Source organism: Balaenoptera borealis (assembly GCF_965194805.1).
Source record: "Balaenoptera borealis genome assembly, chromosome: 3".
Taxonomy (NCBI): Eukaryota; Metazoa; Chordata; class Mammalia; order Artiodactyla; family Balaenopteridae; genus Balaenoptera; species Balaenoptera borealis.
Window position 1 is genome coordinate 20,807,612 of NC_138866.1, and position 23,660 is coordinate 20,831,271.

Genomic DNA, 23,660 nt, shown 5'->3' on the forward strand with positions numbered 1-23,660 from the left:
CTAAACCCTCTTATTTTACTCCATAATTCATCTCCACTGGAAAGGCAGATCTCCTTTAGAGGCGCATGAGTGTAGGTTTGGAGAGTCAAAGGACCCAAGTTGAGTCCCTGCTCTGTTCTTTACCAGTCATGTGACCTTGGAGACTTTAATTCCCATCTCTGGTATCTATTTAAATAAGGGATTGGACTGTATTTTCAAAGATCCTTTCTGTTATAAAGTTCTATATCTTTTTTTTTTTTTTTTTTTTAATTTATTTATTTTTGGCTGTGTTGGGTCTTTGTTTCTGTGCGAGGGCTTTCTCTAGTTGCGGCGAGTGGGGGCCACTCTTCATCGCGGTGCGCGGGCCTCTCACTGTCGCGGCCTCTCCCGTTGCGGAGCACAGGCTCCAGACGCGCAGGCTCAGTAGTTGTGGCTCACGGGCCTAGTTGCTCCGCGGCATGTGGGATCTTCCCCAGGGCTCGAACCCGTGTCCCCTGCATTGGCAGGCAGATTCTCAACCACTGCGCCACCAGGGAAGCCCTCTATATCTTTTAAAGTTATCACTACGTGTGCTTAGCACTAGTAAAAATATGCATTATCATTTTATATACAATGGAAAGGTGGCTTTGCTAATTACAGGAATATTAGTTCAGCTATGCATGACAATTTTGAACAAAATAACATGTTTGGTCCTTAAACAGCAAATACTAAGAGGGTTTTATAATGACACATGGCTTGTCTTCTAACCTGCTAATTATATAGCCCTTTATTCTCAAGAGAAGATTCACTTATGCTAAGACTGTGGGATGAAGCCTAACCAGCCACATGTTATAAAATGCAAAAGCTGAGACCATTGATTGTTTTTCCAACTCCAAAGCTTTTTTCAGACTGTCACACTTCATAAATTTCTCTCCTCTTCCTAGTTATCTTTTCAAACCTTATTCATCCTTGAAGGCCTAGATGGAGTTCAATCTAATCCATATAGCTCTGCATGAATAGCCCAAAGTTTTTATTTCCTGCATCACTATAGAATTTGATCATAGCAATGCCAATCAAAACCACAACTATTTATCAACTTGTATGTTTGTGTACAAATTAGAAGGTGTAGAGGAAACATAGAAAGGTAAAACATATTCACTATTTTGAAAGAATCTATAATATCATTAACATAAGACATAAGCACATATGGCTTAAGTGAATATGTGAGACCTGAAAATTACTGAATCATTTTAAGGTTACCTATTGTGAATTACAAAATTAATGATAAATGGTTTCAAATTTTTAAAATTTTTTTTTTTACTCTTGAACTATTTTATCTTTACAAATAAAATAACTTACCAATATATATCAAATAAAGTTAGAGATGCTATGGTTCAAAGGAGAATAAAAAACCTAGGTCTTCTCTCTAGGTGGCTTGCAAAGCACATCCTTATAAATTGAGCATCCTAAAGAAAATGATTTTAAAACCACAGGGCAACAGGGGTTTGGCATTTTATGAATAAAAGGAATACAGCCTAGATGGTAAGAGAAGTCTTCTTAGAAGAGATGAGATTGAATCCAGATTTTAAAACATGCATGGATGTTGGGTAGATTAAAAGAACTGTGTGGAAGCTTTACAGACGAATGAAAAGAGCATGAGGAAAGCACTGCGGGAGGCAATTGCAAGGAGATTTGGAAATAAACAATTATAATAAGATGAATACTCTGCAAAATACATTATCCGTCTCTTTGCATGTTAATGCACAAGACTTTGTCTCAGTCATTCAGGTCTATTTCTCTACCTTGAGGGGTTGAGTGATGATGGAGAAACATGGAAGTAGAGAATTAAAACTTTTAGGACAGAAATGCAGAGAGAAAGAGTCTTCCAGGTTTTTAATACCAAAATGTTAGTTGTGAATCAAGATAATAGTCTTGAAAGCTAAACTTTGAGGAGAAGAAAAAAAAAAATTTACATTCCCTTAACAACCATTAACACACAAAAGGCACATTTAGATCATAGACGTGTGTGTGTGTGTGTGTGTGTGTGTGTGTGTGTGTGTGTATGTTTCTGTTATCTTAGGATATTCCTTTTCCGCATGTTAGATTAGGTCATGGGGCGTTGGGGGCGGGGGTGGTGGTGGTGCCTGTTGGGCAGAAAAGGTAAACAAGATACCCATATGAGTTTTGGTAGATCAAAAATGATCAGAGGTAGTGGTTGTTCCCTGGGTATAACATGGGAGAGACTGAGCACCTAACTTCATCACAGAAAATAGAATAAGAGAAATGGACCAAAGAAGCCAAATATACAGCAGAAAGTAACACAACATTGTAAATCAGCTACACTTCAATATAAAAAAAAAAAAAGAAGCCAAGTAGATGAGACTGAAGGTGAGTTTCTGGTACCCCATGGTCTGCGTATAGATGCTCAGAGAACCCAGAGAATCCTGGAGACTGGGATGGGACATGGAGGGTTGGACAAACGTCCTTCACTGTGAAGGGACCTGAGGACTGATAGCTAATGGCCAGGACACAGACCTAAGAGCTGTGTGCCAGCATAACACACACAAAAAGCCAGACAGGACCAGTTTATCTTAGTAGGGACCAGTCTAGGGAGAAGATCTAACTGGCCACTGGATAGCAGAGAACAGGAAGAACAGGAGACATTGTATAGATACCAATAATTTGTGAATTCATACCTCCCTCACCAGAACAAGAATGCTGTAAACACTTTTTAAACCCAGGTGCCGCTGAAAGGAGGGCAAAGAAGGAAACAAGAACTTTTCTGAAGCTTCTGATTCATCAAAAGAAGTACTTGGAATTACTGGACTTAGTCTTCACTAGCAGAAGGTTTGCATGTGATCACATGCCCAGGTGCCCCCAGAGATGGTGTAGGGGCTGGGGCAGGGGTGGGGCAAGGAAATGAAGATGAATTATAAAATAATGAAGAAGTTGTATTTGGGAATAATCTGAGTAAAATGGACCATGCCACACAAATCAGTTTGAAACTAATCAAGAATTCATATATATAAATAATGACAATGAAGACAGGAAAGATGGGCCAAGTTATGGAACATCCAAATGTGTTATACATTTAAAATGATGTCCCTCTTCTGCATCGCACTGCTTCCTCAGTCTTCTCTCTCCTTCCTGTCACAAACTCCCTCTTGGGAAGGGTAATTTTTCTACTACTCCAGTTATCTTTTTCCCAAGAATCCAGCAAGTAATTTTTTGTCCTTTCCCTCATCAGATAAATGAACAGCCAAATGAAGTGTAAAAAAAAAGACAAGTGAGAGGGGCAAGATGTAAAAAGCTGCAAAGGATCTGAGTGAACAAGTGACCTGTCACAGTTTCCTGGATACAGGTAGAAGACATGGGACCTCTGGGCCGGAGAAGAAGGACTTCATTACTCACAGCAATAGCAGCAGCTACAGGATTAGCATTTTTACTGCTTCTCCTCACCCAAGTTCCAACAGAGCAATGCAGAGGGCCAGGCTGACACCTACTCTCATAAGGGGTTGCCTTACAGGAGAGAAGCCCCAAGCTTATGGAACTCAAATCTTTTAAAATGGACAGTAAGTATGCCTGCCTTTTGCCCCAAAGGGAGCTATTACGTTTATTATATTATACAGTAAACAAACTTTCAGTGGCTCTGAAGGGAGACACTATCTCTATTGTCCAATGCTGTTCACTACACAAACATTCTTGGAAAGATAGTAAACAAAGATGGTCTGCTCTAAAGATGTACCGAAAAATAAGAGACTTATGGAGAATTGTCTCCCAAGATAAGACTGTGACCCTGTCCCCCACTAAATATTTATTTTATCACATATGATTAAGGTTATTCTCTACCTATCAGAAGTGGGAGTTATTAAAAACACTTGAGAAGAAGTTATTTTTAAAAAACACAAAGAGTAATATCACTTGTCTGAGTCAGTTTGGGCTGCTATATCAAGATACCATAGTCTGAATGACTTAACAACAAACATTTATTTCTCATAGTTCTGGACACTGAGGAGTCCAAAATCAAGGCACCAGCAGATCCAGTGTCTGAAAAAGACTCTTTTCCTGGTTTTCAGACAAGGTTGATGTATCATCACATGGCAAAGAGCAGAGAGAGAGGAAGCAAGCTCTTTTTCTCTCTCTCCCTCTCTTCCTCCCTCCCTCTCCCTCTCTTTCTCTCATGTCTCTTCTTCCAAGGTGCGGGGGCGGGGGGGGGGGCAGTAATCCCATGATGAGGGCTCCACTCTCATGAGGGAATTATTTCCCTAAGGCTTTACCTGCTGATACTATCCTACTGGGGGTTAGGGTTTCAGCTAATGAATTTTAGAGGAACACAAATATACAATCCATATCACTGAAGTTTGACAATTGGTTGAAAAAGAGACTAGAGAAAATGTGACATTTCATCCAGGTGAGAAGTAATATTTAAACATTATTTGTTACGTGACTTATGTTTATCTTAACTCTCTAACTAGATTTTTTTTCTCTTTAGAATCCAGACTACATATTAAACTAGCTATTTCCCACATCCCTCTCACAGGGCTGAGTGCATAGTAGGCACTCAATAAATACCTTGCTGGTACAATGACTTATTAATTTGAATCTGGGGGGTTGCTAAGAAGAGTGGATAGTGCTTTTAATGTCTGGCTGCAGAAACACAGCATAGAGAACGTGAATTTGTTCACGCTTCTTCATTACATTGTACTTATTTAATTCCCCAAGAAAAGTAATCATCTCTTTAATGCTACGTCCTTTTGGGGAATTTTCTCCACATGCAAGTTACGTTATATTTATAAAGAGCAACAGCTCAACTGTTTTGGCCCATGACTCTTAAAAGTCAGCCTGTAAGAGGGTTAAGCTTTAGGTGTGTGGCAGTGCTGTTTTTTTTTAGGGACTTGGAAGCTGTGCTTTCTATAACTTGTATTTTTATATCAAGGGTAGCTAAACTGTGTAGCTGCTTTATAACTGCATAGGATCATTGCTAGAAATTGAAATTCTAATGTGATGCTTCCTATTCTTAATGTTACAGTCATGTTTTCTTTTAACTAATTAGAAAAATAATGTTTGTAATAGGAAAAAGTCTAAAGCAAAATCTGATTCCAGGTACCAATCAAAGGGAGAGACAAAGCATTCAATGCTCATTGTGTGAAAAATCTCTGTTTTAAGGTCAAAGCAGCAGATGAAACCGCCGTGGTTTTTGTTGTTTCTTTGCTTACTAGAGTCAGCATTTTTATTTACAAGCAAATGATAGCATCTCTTATTTAAGTGTAAAAGTTAGCCTTTGCCAAATGATGATAGAAATAATTAACAATATTATCTTAGTCAATTTAGCTAATTCTGCCTCTCTGTGATCTCCTTTGATTCCTTCAAAGGTTTTGGAACTTCAGAAAAAAAGAAAAAAGGAATTTTCCTGGAAGAAAGTTGCATAGCAGAGTTAAGGTGAAAGACTGAATAACTCCAGTAGAATAAGTCCTATGCATCTCATGGTGACTTATTACTTGAAGTGTTATGATACCCAGTACTTTAAGAATACAGTCAACTCTACAATACTGAACTGATGCTATGGCAAGTGAGGTTTGCTTTTGTTTTTGTTTTTCTCTATGACCTTCCCCCCTTTTGGATTTAGCTGTTCATATTCTAGTTCTCGTTTAGCTTTATCTCATTAAATTACTTAGCATTTCATTATTTTTAAGGTTTCACCTCCTCCTTACCTAACAAGCCATTATGATTTCTCTAAGCCCAGTTTTTACTACACATTGTGACTTTCCATGGTAAATGCAGCACAGTGAAGAGTGAATTATTACAACTTAGACCTTTATTTAACACCCCAACTCCTTGCAAATGTATCATTCTTTACCAATAAAGACAATGAAAATAAATCCTAAAAGATTTTAAAATCCCACTCTTGGAAAGTTACTCTGCTGGAAATGGATAAGCATTTCCCATGTCATCAGGATATTGTGCAAATATGTGTGTGTAATTTCTGTAACTTGGTAGGTAAGAAACAATAAAACTTCATGCAAATGAATTTATTCATAATGATATCTTATATAATGTGCTTTTTGTAGTACTGTTTTTTTCTCCATATCAATGTTACTGTTAATTCTTCAATCTCTGCTCTACTCTGAATGTTATTACTGTTTTAAATCTTGCTGTTTCCTCCATTTTTCCCTAGTGAGACAGCACAAGAGGTATGAGGAGTGTTCTCTTCATTCTCTTGTTCTCAATGCATGAAATGCTTGCCACTGTCAACACGATCCAGTGCCACAGCCTCTGTCATATTCCCAGAGATCACTGCACACAATTTATGAGGTTTACATAAAGGTTATGTGGAATAAATCACTGGCCTTTATCTTTGCCTGGTATCCTCTTTGCATTATTTATGAGCAAAGAACAATGCATCATGCTGGACTCCATGTTAGGCTGCAATAATTCACCTGTAAAACATCATTTTCCTGGAGATCCTGACGTTACAGTGAAGAGGCAACTCCCTCTTTTTGAGAAGAGCCTTGCAGCATGTTTCAGATAACACATCAGAAAGACATTGACGATACCTATTAATAATCATCAATCTTAAGAAGCAGCACAACCCACAGAGGAATAAATGTTCTTATGCTTGCATTCTACAAGGATTGGCACATATCTTGTCCATCCTCTGGACACCATTCAGTCATTCACTCAACAGCATTTTGCTGAATACTTACTATGTTCCAGGCTGCACCACTGTTAAGTGTTTGTATTTCTTCAGTGAACAGAGAAACAAAAAGTATGGTCTTGGCCTAGGTTCCTTCACAAAAGGTCCTGAGGGAAGGGCTTGAATGCATAAAGTTTAATTCCGGAAATGAACCCAAGTAACTGGTGTAGGGAACTAGAAGAGCAACACAGAGCAGGAGGGAAAGTTAATTTAAAATTGCATCATTGAACTGACTACCTCAGTGAACAACTGGAACAAAATTCCACCTGGGATCTTCTGAGGAGCCATGTATGGGCACCTCAGAATTGTTCACCTGAGACAGAGCAGAGCAGTTCTCATCCCCAATTTCTGACGGTTGTGCACGGAAACTTAACTGTCTTCTGCAAGTGTCACATGGCTGAGCAGATTCCCACAGGCATCCCATTTGGAAGTAGTGGAGAAAATCCAGAGCCAAAAGCAAGAGATTTAGAGTGTTGGTAAGGCAAGGTCCTGTCATATTATACCTGCATGCATCTGTGTGCCACGGCAGTGGCTGGAGTGAAAATATGAGTCAGAAAGACATGAGGTTGCATGCAAGAGACGGCTGATACAATCCCTGCCCTTGAGCTTGTATCCAAGTCAGTTGCATTTTATCCAATCCAGATGCTTTACTTGGGGCTTTCTAAAGCAAACAACAGGAGTAAATGAAAATGGCTGCACTCATACAACAGATCTAGACCAATACATAGCTAAGACCTGTTAACTTAAATTCTGTTAACTTAAGAATTGCCATGTGAAAAAAAATACAAATATAAAAAGGTTTACTATATTTATTACCAAGTTGTATCACAGAGAAAGATTAAAGATTTTAGAATAGATATGTCTAAGAGAACCAGCTATAGTGTGGTCTCATCTGAATAGTTCTTGTTTTATTTTATAGGTTCTACAGGATGTGAACATGGTCTTATTTAGAAACAATTTCAACTGAGATCATAGGTATTAATGACTACCAAATTCCAAAACACAAGACCTTCAAGTAAAAGAGAGAATAAAAAGCCAGCTTTTAACCCTTACCTGAACATTTATATCCGCCCTTTAGAGTCTGAAAAAGCAAGAGATAAACTTCAAGTATTTTTGGAGAGAGCTGTTATAGCGCTGTGACTCTACCCCTGCCGTGGGGAGGAAATCGGAAAGGACTTTAATTTTTCAAAACCAAGGAAAGATGCTTCAATAGTATGCCTTAGAGAACTTTATCTGTTTTCTATGGATCTTAGAGTCACAGTAGACTAAAACATACCTGAGAAACCTAAAGGGAGAGAGACCATGGTTGCCTAGCTTTTCTGATAATGAAGACAAAGACAGTGGATTTGGGCACCAGGCTCTATTTCCAGAATTTTCAGGGTATAGTCAGAGAAGTGGTAAAGGATTGTTTTGATTCTGCCCAAGAGGGTTGCCTGAATTGGGAAGGTGTCCTCAGCCAAAAGAATGTATTAAGTCTGAGGATAAGTAAAAAATCATCAGCCAGAAGAGAAGCATTTATCCACCTCGAGGGAAATACATTTAAAACATCCCCATCAATGGGAACAGGAAGAAGGATCTCTAGAAACTCCACAAAATCACTTTGCAGAAGAATGAGCATTTTAAATATCTACCAAATTTGTAGCTTCTCCATTTTGAAGAATCTAAAAGACTTAAAGTCTAAGGAGGATTCAGTATGGGATCACCATAACCATTCTAAAATGGAACCAAGAAGGATTATCTTCCACACTTGGACCATGTGGTACTACCAGGATGAAACATGGACCCTACCAATAAGGTAGAGGAGAGAGAAGAGAAGGAAAGAAAGAAAGATGTAAAAGAAAAACTAAACTGGAAGCATAGTCAAGAATTGACAGTACTTGGAATGGAAGGCAAGTACTAATCAGAAATTTTCTCTTGTGTTCATGATGTTAGTAGTACGAACTTTTGGTAATAAATGTCTCAAAATGAACTCTACCTGCACATCTTCCAGGTATCATGCATGGGACATGAAATCAAGATCACACATAAAAAGCAAAGAAGGAAAGATGAAAATAAAAAGGTATAATGATGCATAAACCTGGAGGAGGCTTACAGGCTAGCTGATTTTATCACCCTAGGACCAGCCACCAAAGGGGAACTTTCAGATTATTGACTTAGGTGCATGTTCTGGAGCAGTCAACTCACCTTTGTACTCAAGGATAAGCCAAGTGAGCGAATGTAAGTCCTTAAACACTCTATTTTACATCAATCTTTCTGCAGAGTCTCTAAATTCTTAATGGATGAAATGTAGTAAGATTGAATTGTCTTCCTAAACATGGAAATTGTGGTGGAAGCAGCAATTTCAACTGATTTCAACTGGTTGAAATGAAGAGCTTATATCACCTCCCGCATTTTGCTGTCTGATTATAACTCTTCAATATCAAGAAAAACTGATGACCTAAGAGGATGATACACCATGACTATCAATAAATGAAATCAAAGCAACCAGCTGAAAAATGAGAACTTAGGCAATCAACAGTTTGCTTTTTCTTTGTGACATCAAGTGACTAATTTGAGTGATTTTCTCTTAAATAACAGGGTGTCATGGGTAGGACTGTGTGAGCGAGAGTGTGGTATTGAGTACACACTAGGCCAACAAGAGTCAGTCACAATCTGTTGCACAAAGATGATCAAATGACCAGATAATTTGTCTTTGGAGAGAGAATTGTCTCCTGTCTTATCCTCAAAAATATGCTCAGATTTCACAGATATAGCAGATGCTCTAAAGTGCCAGATTAGTCATGCTAAGAGATTTCACTAAAATTAACAATCTCTGAAAAGAAAATGTTAGTAACATTTAGTAAGGAGAGAATTTCCATTTGTTCTCAGAAGGCTTTGTTCTGGTGTTCAGACTATAATGGATGATTACCAGCCCCTCAAGTGAGCAGAGCCCAACCAACTTTGAGATTTGTCTTCCTTTTTCTAGAAAGGGTTTAGCAAAGAGAAATTGATGGAAGTTGTGCTTTTACCTGCATATAGAATAGGAAATGGACTAGATTTTTCTTTTTGGATCAAAAAAATCCCAGAAATCACAAATCAGGACTCTTTATTTTATATTTATTTATTTTAATTCTAACCTACTATTATTCAGTAAATAGCTTTCATTTAAATTTATAGAGTCCCACTGCAGTTTAACACTCTAGGTAAAGGTAATGTATAACAGAGTTAATTGATTAGTACAATTTCATTTTACTTTAATATACCAAATCTCTGGTGTGAAATATCCACAGTCAATGATCAGCATAGACTAAACTGAGGTCATTGTAACTATTACCAACTTCTAAATTTAGTTTTACAGATGAGAAAGAGATCATTAAATTGTGTCTCTCTCAATTGTAATAACTTATTAGTAGATGTTTATAGTCTTTTATCATTTTGTTTTCTTCTTAGCTGATGTTTTCACTAACATGATTAACTCATTTTATAGACTTGTAGAATTAAAACTGTGCCGCCAACATCATGAGCCATTGTTCATAGCATCTGGGCTTCTGGTCCTTGTTTTCAATTACATTTCAGTAAAGATGGAGTTAGTCCTGAAAAACCATGATTCTTTAAGGCTCAGACAATTGTGATTTCATCCTCCTACCATCCTTTTAGAAGTATAAGGCTACCATTCCAGAAGTCACATCCTTTAAAAAAGGAAACCTTGGTAGAAAGGGGAGAAGAAAAAAATCATTTGCAGGGTCTTTCCAAGGTTCTGCACAGGGATAGGGGAAGCATCTTAATGATGGTGAGTCATAATGAAAGAGCAGTAGACTCCACTGGGTTACCCATATTTCCTCCTACTTGAACTAGCAATCCCCTGGAAAACCACAAATCATAATTATCATGGCAAGAGCCATCTATTCAGCCTTATTATGTGGCAGGTACCATATTAAACACACTATATACTTTACCTCATTTAATCTTTAGAAAGATTCCACAATGTTACAATAATGTATCATTATTGTCTTATGATAGAAAAAAATTCAGGAAATGCAGAGAGAACAAGCAAAAATCATCTAGTTACATGGCTAATATAAACCAAGACTTAAACCCAGAATCAACTGGCCCCAAATCTCATAGAGCAAAAACTTTTTATATTTCACTTCAGATCCTCTCAGCCTCACCTGCTTCTGGGGTCTTTGGCCATTTAGACTACTTCAACTACACTGGGGCAACCAACGGTGTGTGCAAACTGACAAAATTCATATGGGACACCCCGACAAGACTGCATCTCATACCCACACTGCACATCCCTCACCTCCTGGCCCTGAGGTTTAATGTTGATATTGAGGCACAGCGAGCTACCTGGAAGTGTGGACGTAGTTGATGCCCTGTGGGAAAACATTTGACCAGAGGGAGATGGAAGGCTATGTATAAATTCTTCATCCATTATCCTGCCAAAATACTGCCTTTAGAAACAATTGTCCAGCCTTCCAGAGACTGCCTAAGTGAAATGTATGAAGTGAAACACGTATGAAGGAATTTAATACAGGGAAGAGAGGTCTCTATAGCTGTTGGAAAAGCTAGAATTATAAGTAAGAAAACAATCACTAATGATCTCATCCCACAGCACCAGGTAGAAGCAGGTAGTTCTCAAAAGCATGCCCAGAAACCACGACAAATCTAAGAAGCTCTGGTAAGCTCTTATCAACTTTCAGTATGCAACAGCGAGGTGGTGGTGGGGTCGCTCACAAACTTGCCTGAAATATACCTCATACCTCCTGCCCTCTATGACACTAACTACCCCATCTCCTGAAGAATAATTGTTTCTCCCTCTTGCCTTCCTTCCAAGAGACTCTCATGAACGGAATTTAATTCAGAACTATACAGGGAGGGGAATTCTGCCTTAGGAAACCTTAGACTAGGGGGAGGTGAGGATACTGAGTTGACAGTCAAGTACTTAGGCATATGGAAATTTGACCTTGATATGAATCCTGGTTAAATACCTTGTCAACCTAGCATCTAGAGGGGATGTTGAAGTAATACTAGAATTCCACAAACATCACAGAGGTCCCCCCAAACCCTGGGAATATAATGAGATAGAGAAAATTTTATATGCCAGAATATATTTTAGGAAACCTATGTGATTAGAAGAAACACCTTGATAAGCCACTAGGGGAGGAGGGTGAGACCATTGGACAACATGGTAAAATAGCAAGAGAGATTATTAACTTTCTTCTAAAGAGGACCTAGTTCACAGCAGGACTCCTGTGATGTTAAATGGGTGGGCAAGCTGAGACTACATCACCAAAAGTTTTCCTTCTTTATAGTTTGCCCACAGATTACAGTATTTCCTCTGAATCAATGTTGAACACATACTTAAGAATGTTCTTTTGAAACATCACCAATTGTTGGTCTGTCTGAGGGGTCCATATGACTCAATCCAGCTCTACACTGGTGTGAAGATAACCAATCAGTTAACAGTGTCCCAGTGGAAAAACAGGTGAGAGTGTCTGTTCCAGTCTACCTTGTCTTTAAAAAACACTAGTTTCAAAACAAGGTCCATTTCTGAGGTTTAAGTTCTAAATATACAGTTGACAACATTTCAGAAACTTATTCCTGACTCTGTATTTGTTATCTTTATTTTAATTCAAGACTAATCTCATTCAGTGAATTATTTCTCTTTTTATTTATAGTGTGCCATAACAATTAAGAGCATTATATTGAGTTGATATATAAGTAAATTGATTAATAAGTTTCAAGACCCTTAAGTATAAAATATTTGGTTAAAGAAATGGAAAATTCCTGGTGGCTGCTCCAAGATGTACTTCTGTTGGAAAAACAATAACCATAACCACAAAGGTATATTTATTTAATCTCTGTTGTACCAAAAATCATTCAAAGTGCTCAGATGATTTCTAATAAAGAACAGGTAAGAAATAATCATCATAATATACAGTTTGATCCAGTTATGCCTTAAGATGTTACTAGTTGCAAGTAATTTGAACAATGCTTAACATGTTTTTAAAATAACGTATCAGTAATGGTGCATTTGTTATAAAATCATAGCTAATTTTTTTCTGTACATCATTCTAAGGACAGAGAAATACAAACAGCTATTGACAAAATTGATAATATTTGATATATATATGTATATATATATATATTATATATATATATATATATATATAGTATTTGAAATATAATAAAAGGCTACTGAAGTGATAGAGGTGACACCAGAGAACAGCACAATCCATCTAGACCTTTCCAGCTTCTCCATTTTTTTGCTATTCCTCCAAGGTGATCATCTGTCATTTCCATAGTTGCTGCAACTCTACCACTATAGTTCCAAAAAGTTCTGTTTTTGGTAACTGATGTGCAGTATGCTCTAAAGCTTTTCAAATGCAACAGCAATATTACTGAGATACCTGAATTCCAGTCTTCATAGTATGCAGACTGATTAAGCTAGGTTAGGCATAAGTAGCCAATCTGGAAGAAGTTAAATGTGTTGTCCAGTTCCCCAATTCCTTAAAGTCTGACCTTCATTTTCCTAGGATAATAATTAAGCACTCGTGACAGCAAACATATTAATAGCATAAAGTTAATTAATATGTGCACATGTTTACTAACTTCCCAGAAATTTTACCAAAAATGTGGATCCTTCCTATTCATTATGGAAACTGTATCCTTGGAATTACTGAAGCCTTTTGAAAAACTCAAACTAGAACTCCAAAAAGCATGTTCAATCATACTATTGACTCTTAGAAAAGAAATTTAACTTCTCATGATATGTCTCTTCAGGAAGTACCATACCTTCGGCAAAATTACTCAATAAAATATATCTAAGATTCTGAGATCTGTCCTTCCATTATTAAAATCAGCTGTTTATTTTATCATGCTCATTAAAGTAAAAACAGAAAGCTTTATTTATAAGTATTTCTTAATAATTTTCTTCAAATATATAATTGTTACTTATTAATTTTAAAAGAGCAATATAGATACATATGTTTTTCATTAATATAAAAATTATGCCTCTGTTTTATCGACCTGTCTTCTAACCCGAAAAATGTAAAAGGACAATATTTTACACATAGGGGAACAAACCCAGAAAAGAATCTTAAGAATTGAGGCCAAAATGTAGGAGATAGGAATAAGAGTATATAGATAAGCCAGTGGTTTCAATAGTGAAAATGCAGCAGGATCAAGAACCATGTCTAATATGCATCTTTTTATCTCCAGCAATGATACAATGATTGAAATAGGCCAGACCACAAAGGTAGGCAAAAATGGTGACCTTGCTTCAGAGAGGTTATTTTCACTTTACTTTACTATAAATCAGAAAGTAAGCAGTGTGAGGAGTGTAACTAGATAAAGACACAAATGAGTAGAGAGCTCATCCTGCCTCCCAAAACCCTCAGTTGTCTTGGAAGATGTGTCCAGTGCAGCCCTGACAGAGGAAAAAAAACAAATCCCTGTTCAAAGCCATGGGCTTTCTGCCTTTTATATGGTGAAGATTAGCAAAGGGCAGCTCCAACTTCTCATTCGATATTCTCCCCAGTAGGAAATTCTTGCTATGACACATACACATACATAGATACATACTCCTGAGTCTGCAGCAGGCCTCGCCATGTTGCACTACACCGGCCCTTTCATATGTGTTTAGAATTCAGTTTATAACTGGCCAGTCTCAAAAGACACAGCATTTTTATGTCTCCACCTTCCTTCACAGTGCTCTAATGCTGGTATAAAACTCTTGCTCATTTTAATTTATGTTTCTCATCACTCAAGGCACAGTTCATTCAACCCAACTTCTAATTGGAAACAATTGTTCCTTCCTCCCTCTTACAATTTCAAATGAAGCCTGTACCTCCTTAAAGGCATCTATTTAATCCACCTTATAAAACAATTATTTGTATGATTATATCCATCCTTCTACAAAAGACAATCCCTGAGAGCGCCAACCTCTGTAAACAGCGCAGTCCCTACATAAAAGAGATGTTCTTAAATGTAAAAAAATGAATGAATACATGCACTCCATACCATCAGAGAGGTTTGGAACAGGGTATGATGGAAGCAGCAGGAGCAATAAAGGAACTTAATGGCATCTTAGCCTTTCTTCATGCTGAATCTAGGCTCCAGTCCTGGAAATCAGGCCTCAGACACTATTACTCTAAGCTCCATGCTTCTTGGAGCATGTGTCCCTCCACATTTCTGTCAATGAAACATTGAAAACACATTTTACACATAGGTAAAAAACCCATAAGAATGGATAGTAAAGCTAAATAAAGACCCCCAATTCATGTGTATGTGTTCCTTTTTCCCCAATTTTGGGGTTTTTTTGGGTTTTAATTTTTATTGAAATATAGTTGATTTACATAGTTGTGTTAGTTTCAGATGTACAGCAAAGTGATTCAGTTATATATATATATATTCTTTTTTTACATTCTTTTCCATTATATGTTATTATAAGATATTGTGTATAGTTCCCTGTACTAAACAGTAGGTCCTTGTTGGTTATCTATTTTTTATATAGTAGTGTGTATATTTTAATTCTGAACTCCTAATTTATCCCTCCCCCCTTTCCCTTTGGTAACCATAAATTTGTTTTCTATGTCTGTGAGTCTTTCTGTTTTGTAAATAAGCTCATTTGTAACATAATTTTTAAGATCCCACATATAAGCAGTATCATATGATATTTGTCTTCCTCTGCCTTACTTACTTCACTTAGTATGATTATCTCCAAGTCCAACCATGTTGCTTCAAATAGCATTTCATTCTTCTGTTTTGATAAATTTCCAACATACAGAAAAGTTAAAAGAAACCTGCAATGAACACTATATTTCCAGAGCCAAGATTTACCAAATATTAGCATTGTGCTACATTTTTCCTTTCTTCTGTCCTTCTTTCCTTCCCTTCTGGGTTTCTCCCTTTTCTCCTTTATTTCAATTTATCTCACTATCTTTTTTGTGAAAACATTTTTAAGTTGCAGATATCATACTTCACTCCTAAATGGTTCAGAATCTCCTAAAAACAGGATCATTACTCTCGATAACCACAATAATTTGTCATATCCAAGGAACAGAATGTGTATATACAACAATATATAATGTACTGACCATGTGCACATTTTCCCCAGAACGCATTTTATGGCTTCTAGCTTTCTTTTTTTCTTAATCCAGGATTCAAACATGAACTGTGCATAGCGTTAAATTGCCATGTTTCTTTAGCCGTCTTTAATCTAGGACACTCCCTAATCTCTTTCTTTAATTTAACAGTAATATTCTTGAAGAACTCAGGTCCATTTTCTTACAGAATGTTCTACAATCTAGATTTATCCGATTTTTCCACATGAGGAAATTGAAGTTAAAGAGTTTGTGTGAGAATAGTTCAAAAGTATTTGCATCATTATCATGAGGTATTTGATGTTAGTTTGGATAATCATTGATTGATCCTGAGTTTGATCACTTGAATAAGATGGTGTTTGCTAGAACTCTTTACTGTAAAGTTACTTATTTCCATTTTGAATTAATTACAAATCCATGGCTTGGTACATTGAAACTATGTGAATATTCTGTCCCACAATTACATTTTACCCAGTAGTTTTATATCTGTTTAGGATCCTTGCCTGAAACAATTATTAGAGTGTTATTTTCAAAATGGTGATTTTTTAATTCTATCATTTCTTCTACCTTCATTAGCTGTCATTATTCTGTGAAGAAGAGATACAGTCTCCGCCTTTTTTTAGTATCACTATGACTCCTGGATTCTTTTTTTTTATCTAATTGTTTTTATTGTTGCTGTTGTTTATTTTGCTGAAGTATAGTTGATTTACAATGTTGTGTTAATTTCTGCTGTATAGCAAAGTGATTCAGTTATACATATATATACATTCTTTTCAATATGCTTTTCCATTATGGTTTGTCATAGGATATTGAATATAATTCCCTGTGCTATAGAGTAGGACCTTATTGTTTATCCATCTGGATTCTTTTTTTATTTAATGAGTTACAATCTATTTATAATACATTGCCATCATTATACCTTTCGATGCTCAAATTATTCCAAATTTGACCAGTGATTTCCCCTTCAAGTTGGATGTTGTGTCTTTAAGTTTTTTCCATTAGTCCTTGAGCATTTCCTTGATTCCTATATTTATTATATAATGAGCTTATTTTACCAATTCAAATTCAGGACCACAGGGTTCTTTCTCTCTTCCTCCGATTTCGTATTTGTATCTTTCTTTACCAAGGGAGAAACCTAATTCCAAAGAACATCAATATATTTCCTTATTTGTTCCAACCAATACAAACAAAATGTTTTCATAATTAAACATCAATCTCATCACCAAAACCAAGCCTAATAGAGGATTCAAGAGTTGTCTGTAATTCTTTATGTCTTTAGACACTAATTATGAAGGGTAAAAGTACTGTGATCAAAAGTTACTTGAATTAATTATTTTTTGCTAAGCGGTTATATATCAATTTGATACAGTTAGACTTATTTGCTTTTGTTTATATTCAATTTCAGGTCTGCTTTTTTCCATTTTCAGTTTAATTATTAAGGGTATATTTACATAGTTCAAGGGTCAAAATTATTTAAAAATAGCATAATCAAGGATATCTCACCACCATCCCTATCCCTTTCATCCTAGTTCTACTCACTCCCCATAGATGCCATTTTCAACAGTTTCTCTTCTATCTTTCCTAAGTTTTTCTTTTCTAAATAGGCAATATTGGTGTTTTACCTTTCACATGCAAATAGTAGCATGGACTCTTGAACTCATATTTTTTGAACTTAACAATGGATCTGAGAAATCAAAATCACTCCATATTAATTTATACAGATTTTCTAATATTTTTCAGCAGCAAAGTTCTCCATTATATGGCTGTACCTTAGATTATTATTCAATAAATAATCTAAGTCTCCTCTCCTTAAATGTGGAACATTAAGTTGTTTTCAGTATTTTGCTATCACAAATAATGCCAAATGAATAATCTTGTGCATATTTGTGGAAGAGCATCTTCAAGTGAAATTCCTAGATTGGGATTGAGAGTCACAAGGTAAATTCATTTATAATTTTGGTAGATGTTTCCAAATTCTCTTCCTTAGATGCTGTACCACTTTACATTCTTATCAGCAATATATGGGTTTCATTCCTCCAGAGACTCACCAGTAGAATATGTCATTGAACTTTTGAATTTTTGCCAGTTAGATGAGAAATAATTATTTCAGCATAGTTTTAATTTGTATTTCACTTACTATGAGTGAAGTTGAGCATCTTCTCAAATTTTTCAAAGGCCATTTTTATTTATTTTTGTGTGTGACCTAAAATAGTTCTATTTTTTCCATAATTCCTGAAATTGACAAAAATATGCTTTTTTACTATATCTGCTCTGGATTTCTTAACATGGCTTCAGATAAGTTCCAGTTCTCCTAGTAGTAATACAGTATGTGTTGAAGCATTGCTTCAGAGATTCTCATGATGTCCCAGAGAATATGGAGAACAATTATGAGCACTGGAACCACCTGGAGAAGGTTCCACTAGTCGTCCAATTCCTTCGTCCACATAGAAAGACTTCTTTTAAGTACACTGATCAAGTCACTGCAGGAAATGTTAGGAGACCTGGACAGATGCAGACAGGATATTGGTGTCCCCCTTCATCAGCTGAGTCTTTGAAGCTAGCCTCACGCTACCACTGCCAGTTTAGTAATAATGAGCTCTCTCCGTGCTTATATGATCTGATGGAAAATCACATATACATTAACCTCAGTCCATTTCCTTATTCATTCAAATAGGCATCAAACCTTTATAGAGTGCATGCCACTACTTTTTCTTAAAATATGATTATTATACGTTACATATTGTGATTGCCTACATTTGAGATTTGCTTCTCAAACTTTCCAGTCTTTGCTAAGAGTGAGCACAGAAGTCAGCATTATGAAATGCCCTTAGTGTGTCAGTTTCCCCTCCATCTCTTGCCCCACCTCATTAGTATGAATCTGTTAACAAGTCATTGGCTTGTCACTGAAGGTCATTTAAGGGTACACCATTAGCTAGACTCTAGCACAATTTTTCTGCTCTCACCACAAACCTTCAAGGGACTAGAAGTCTGAAGATTTTATTTTTATGAAAATCATCCTGCTGGGAACAAGAACCAGACAAACTTATGAGGTTACTTAGTATGGCTTGCAGATAAGTGAAAAGTAATGATATTAAGATATAACATTTGAATTATTTATTGAAGCAAATTTTATATGCATTTTATTATTCTGAGGAAGGATCTTCTCAATCAAACCGAATGCTCTGACTACTGAAATGCCATTTTTTCAGGTAAAAAAGAAAGAAATGTTGCTATGTTAGATAACTATTGTTTGGGCTGTCAATTCCATTCTCCACTTTTTTTCTACCTGCTCTGTGTCCAGCATGCTCATGTTCATGCCCTCTTCCCCTCAGGATTTTGACTGGAATCAGCAAAAGCAGATTATTGGCAGGAGCTCTGTGTGAGAAGGAGGAGAAGGAGATAGGGATGTTGATTCCCCTGGAACCCTCCCTAGAGGCTCACAATGGGCCTGATGGGTCCCTGGAACAAGGTCACAGCCCTATCAGGTGGTCCTCTCTGCCCAGTAACTGCTTCCTCCACTTGTCTTTTCAGACCTAGAGGTGTTAATAATTCCTGCCATTAACAGCTCCAGGGTAGGTTTCCTATATGCTGACCCTAGTTTTGTGAATATTCCCTATATTAAACTCCCGCAAATTAATCAACTAGAGGATAACATCTGTTTCCTAGACCCTGACTGACACTGTTACCTGTGGCATTCTGCTATTCTTTTCATACCCAATGGAATGTTAACCAAAGGCCACATTAACCTGACCTTGTATTACTTGAAGCAAAAAGATTTGTAATTAATGTAGATGGCCAAGAGGCACATGAAAAGATGCTCGACATCACTAATTATTAGAGAAATGCAAATCAAAACTACAATGAGGTATCACCTCACACCAGTCATAATGGCCATCGTCAAAAAATCTACAAACAATAAATAATGGAGAGGGTGTGGAGAAAAGGGAACCCTCTTGCACTGTTGGTGGGAATGTAACATGATACAGCCACTATGGAGAAGAGTATGGAGGTTTCTTAAAAAACTAAAAATAGAATTACCACATGACACAGCAATCCCATTACTGGGCATATACCTAGAGAATACCATAACTCAAAAAGACACAGTGTTCACTGTGGCACTATTTACAGTAGCCAGGTCATGGAAGCAACTTAAATGCCCATCAGCGGACGAAAGGATAAATAAGATGTGGTACATATATACAGTGGAATATTACTCGGCCATAAAAAGGAATGAAATGGGGTCATTTGTAGTGATGTGGATGGACCTAGAGACTGTCATACAGAGTGAAGTAACTCAGAAAGAGAAAAACAAATATCGTATATTAACGCATATATGTGGAATCTAGAAAAATGATACAGACAAACCTGTTTGCAAGGCAGAAATAGAGACACAGACATACAGAACAAATGTATGGACACCAAGGCGGGGAAGGGGAGGTGGGATGAATTGGGAGATTGGAATTGACATATATACACTAATATGTACAAAATAGATAACTAATGAGAACCTGCTATATAGCACAGGGAACTCTACTTCACTTTGCGGTACAGTAGAAACTAATACAACATTGTAAAACGACTATACCACAATTAATTAATTAATTAATTAATTAATTAAATGAATAAAAAGAGTTAAGTTTTCCAGTGGAAAAAATATATCAGGGCTTTTTTCTCATTAAGATGGCTGTTTTTCAGTGATAGGAGGGGCATATGGATACACAGAAACATGATGCATTATCACTGCATCTTCTCAGTCTGCCTTCTCAATAAGAATTTTCTCAATGTAAGTCCAACACTCTGACTTTCTGAAAATGCAGCATCTCTCTCCATAGGGCAGCAAGCAGGATCTTAGATCCCCAACTGGGGACTGATCCCAGGCCCTTGGCAGTGAAAGCACAGAGTCCTAACCACTGGACCACCAGCGAATTCCCTCTCCATAGGTTTTTTTTAAACATCTTTATTGGAGTATAATTGCTTTACAATGGTGTGTTAGTTTCTGCTGTATAACAAAGTGAACCAGCTATACGTATACATATATCCCCATATCTCCTCCCTCTTGTGTCTCCCTCCCACCCTCCCTATCCCACTCCTCTAGGTGGACACAAAGCACCAAGCTGATCTCCCTGTGCTATGCGGCTGCTTCCCACTAGCTATCTATTTTACATTTGGTAGTGTATATATGTCCATGTCACTCTCTCACTTTGTCCCAGCTTACCCTTCCCCCTCCCCGTGTCCTCAAGTCCATTCTCTACGTCTGCATCTTTATTCCTGTCTTGCCCCTAGGTTCTTCATTATTTTATTTTATTTTATTTTTAGATTCCATATATATGTGTTAGCATACAGTATTTGTTTTTCTCTTTCTGACTTACTTCACTCTGTAGGACAGTCTCTAGGTCAATCCACCTTACTACAAATAACTCAATTTCATTTCTTTTTATGGTTAATATTCCATTATATATATGTGCCACATCTTCTTTATCCATTCATCTGTTCATGGACACTTAGGTTGCTTCCAAGTCCTGCCTATTGTAAATAGAGCTGCAATGAACATTGTGGTACATGACTCCTTTTGAATTATGGTTTTCTCAAGGTATATGCCCAGTAGTGGGATTGTTTGGTCTTATGGTAGTTCTATTTTTAGATTTTTAAGGAACATCCATACTGTTCTCCATAGTGGCTGTATCAATTTACATTCCCACAACAGTGCAAGAAGGTTCCCTTTTCTCCACACCCTCTCCAGCATTTACTGTTTGTAGATTTCTTGATGATGGCCATTCTGACTAGTGTGAGGTGATAACTCATTGTAGTTTTGATTTGCATTTCTCTAATGATGAGTGATGCTGAGCATCCTTTCATTTGTTTGTTGGCAATCTGTATATCTTCACTGGAGGAATGTCGATTTAGGTATTCTGCCCATTTTTGGATTGGGTTGTTTGTTTTTTTGATATTGAGCTGCATAAGCTGCTTGCATATTTTGGAGATTAATCCTTTGTCAGTTGTTTCGTTTGCAAACATTTTCTCCCATTCTTTTTTTTTTTTTAATTATACTTAGCTTTAAATAACATTTATTGATTAACAAATGTTTATTGAGTATATATGGTGTACTGCTATAAAGTGAACGTTTGTTTTTTTTAAAAATTTATTTATTTTATTTTTGGCTGTGTTGGTTCTTTGTTGCTGCGCGTGGGCTTTTCTCTAGTTGCAGCGAGCGGGAGCTACTCTTCCTCGTGGTGCACGGGCTTCTTATTGTGGTGGCTTCTCCTGTTGCAGAGCACAAGCTCTAGGCACGCGGGCTTCAGTAGTTGCAGCACGCAGGCTAAGTAGTTGTGGCTCACGGCACTAGGGCACAGGCTCAGTAGTTGTGGTGCACGGGCTTAGCTGCTCCGTGGCATGTGGGATCTTCCCAGACCAGGGATCAAACCTGTGTCCCCTGCATTGGCAGGCAGATTCTTAACCACTGCGCCACCAGGGAAGCCCTTTTCTCTCTCCCATTCTGAGGGTTGTCTTTTCATCTTGTTTATGGTTTCCTTTGCTGTGCAAAAGCTTTTATGTTTCATTAGGTCCCATTTGTTTATTTTTGTTTTTATCTCCATTTCTCTAGGAGATGGGTCAAAAAGGATCTTGCTGTGATTTATGTCATACAGTGTTCTGCCAATGTTTTCCTTTAAGAGTTTTATAGTGTCTGGCCTTACATTTAAGCCTTTAATCCATTTTGAGTTTATTTTTGTGTCTGGTGTTAGGGAGTGTTCTAATTTCATTCTTTTACGTATAGCTCTCCAGTTTTCCCAGCACCAATTATTGAAGAGGATGTCTTTTCTCCATTGTATATTCTTGCCTGCTTTATCAAAGATAAGGTGACCATATGTGCGTGGGTTTATCACTGGGCTTTCTATCCTATTCCATTGATCTATATTTGTTTTTGTGCCAGTACCATATTGTCTTGATTACTGTAGCTTTGTAGTATAGTCTGAAGTCAGGGATCCCAATTCCTCCAGCTCCGTTTTTCTTTCTCAAGATTGCTTGGTCTTTTGTGTTTCCATACAAATTGTGAAATTGTTTGTTCTAGTTCTGTGAAAAATGCCATTGGTAGTTTGATAGGGATTGCATTGAATCTGTAGATTGCTTTGGGTAGTAGAGTTATTTTCACAATATTGATTCTTCCAATCCAAGAACATGGTATATCTCTCCATCTGTTTGTATCATCTTTACTTTCTTTCATCAGGGTTTTATAGTGTTCTGCATACAGGTCTTTTGTCTACTTAGGTAGGTTTATTCCTAGGTATTTTATTCTTTTTGTTGCATTGGTAAATGGGAGTGTTTTCTTAATTTCACTTTCAGATTTTTCATCATTAGTGTATTGGAATGCAAGAGATTTCTGTGCATTAATTTTGTATCCTGCAACTTTACCAAATTCATTGATTAGCTCTAGATAGTTTTCTGGTAGTCTTTAGGATTCACTATGTATAGTATCATGTCATCTGCAAACAGCGACAGCTTTACTTCTTCTTTTCCGATTTGGATTCCTTTTATTTCTTTTTCTTCTCTGATTGCTGTGGCTAAAACATCCAAAACTATGTTGAATAACGGTGGTGAGAGTGGACAACCTTGTCTTGTTCCTGATCTTAGTGGAAATGGTTTCAGTTTTTCACCATGGAGGACAATGTTGGTTGTGGGTTTGTCATATATGGCCTTTATTATATTGAGGAAAGTTCCCTCTATGCCTACTTTCTGGAGGGTTTTTTACCATAAATGGGTGTTGAATTTTGTCAAAAGCTTTTTCTGCATTTATTGAGATAATCATACAGTTTTTCTCCTTCAATTTGTTAATATCATTTATCACATTGATTGACTTGCATATATTGAAGAATCCTTGCATTCCTGGGATAAACCCCACTTGATCATGGTGTATGATCCTTTCAATG

General features: G+C 36.9%; 1 long non-coding RNA gene across 1 annotated transcript in view; it reads right to left on the minus strand.

Moving 5' to 3' along the window:
• The window catches only part of LOC309625361, a 60,147-nt gene extending 37,416 nt beyond the window's left edge, over window positions 1-22,731 (minus strand). The window contains exon 1 of the long non-coding RNA XR_014242481.1: window positions 1-22,731. This exon is cut by the window's left edge and continues 17,015 nt beyond it. This is a non-coding gene — a long non-coding RNA (uncharacterized lncRNA).
• Window positions 22,732-23,660: the final 929 nt, after the last annotated feature.